Below are 1469 nucleotides of genomic sequence, written 5' to 3'. Positions count from 1 at the left end.
AAATAAGTGTCCGCTGCCAACCCAACAATGCTGGGATTTATTCTTGTCATGACGTGTGATTCTCTGTGTTTAACTACACTTGGAATTCCAGCTGAGAATCTCCACATTCTTCTGTAGAAATCTCTCTCATATGTGTGCGTGTGTGTGTGTGTGTGTTGCATTAAGGAAGTTAAGTTGTAGACTCCTGTAGCCACCACCTCACACCTCCTCACATCCTATTTATCTTATTTACTGTTAGAACATCAATGGCAGGAGGTATAGGTGTAAACTTCCACAACAACCATCACGAATACTAGGGTCTCTCATGCTCACTTCTGATGTTCCAAATAAGGGCCAGGTTGTTTGACTCATAGCTGATTTAATATTAAATTACACAACAAATCTTATAAAAAATCTTTTATGCTCAGAGAATGTGATGTCTTGGAAAGGAATCCTGCCCAGCCTTTCTCAACTTGTCCATCAGTCTCAGGACAGGAGCCTGTGAGAAAAAACCACACCAGTTATTCTAGTGAAAGGATTTAACATAGAATTGTTAACTAGGTATTAGGGAACTAAAAAGACAAAAATGGAACACTGATGTGTTATGGAGAAGCCGCCACAGGAAGCAGCTACCACCTGCAGTCTTGGAGAATAATAGAGGAAGAGGGGAAGAGTAGGGACTTTTACAACTTAGAGGAGGGTCCCCATGGAGCAGACACTCAGACCTCTGAGGAGGAAGTACTGCTTGGCTTCTGCTGGTCTCTGGGCTTGGCGTAGGGGCACTGGAGAGGCACCCAGATTTCAGAGGAGAGGGTGCCAGGTGGCTAGTGCTGGTTGGTGTCTCTGAGGGGGAACAGTGAAGAGGGTCTGCCAGTGCTGGTGACACTGCAAACTGGATGCAGCTGCTGCTGCAGGGAAACCTGTTGCCAGTGTGACATTCACAGGAACTGTAAGGTAGGTCTTTTCTTCTTCTCCAGCTTTCCTCTCTTTCCAACAGCACCTCTCCTATTGGCAGAGCCTCCTAGGGAGCACCTGGAAAGCCAGTATACAGTGGGCAGAGTCTTGGGCTCGGCAGCACAAGGCCGAGCATGGAAGAGTGGTTTGGAGCTGAGGCAATAGCATAGTAGCTGCCTCTGCTTGCCTGCCCTCCCCACACTGGAGGCATTCTTGGAGGAGACCATGTTTATGTGCTTCTTGCTTCACCATGAAACAAGTAATTCCTTCAACATCCTGGGTGGGAAAGAGCCTCAACACTCAATTGTCCTGGGGTAAGCATTTCTAAGCTCCTGTGTTCATATTTTTTAAAAACTATTTTATTACTTTATGTTCTCATTATTAAATGTCAAATACAACAGGCAAACAAGCTTCAAGTTAAGGATAAAAAATACAGCAAACCACTAATGTAACTCTCTAAGGGATGGAAATTGCGGAGGAGCTTTTTATATTTTATTTTTTATTGGGTATGTTTAAGGTGTACGACGTAATGATTT

Source organism: Galeopterus variegatus, unplaced genomic scaffold, assembly GCF_000696425.1.
Source record: "Galeopterus variegatus unplaced genomic scaffold, G_variegatus-3.0.2 Scaffold6438, whole genome shotgun sequence".
In the NCBI taxonomy this organism is placed as follows: domain Eukaryota; kingdom Metazoa; phylum Chordata; class Mammalia; order Dermoptera; family Cynocephalidae; genus Galeopterus; species Galeopterus variegatus.
Note: the sequence above shows the minus strand (reverse complement) of the source record.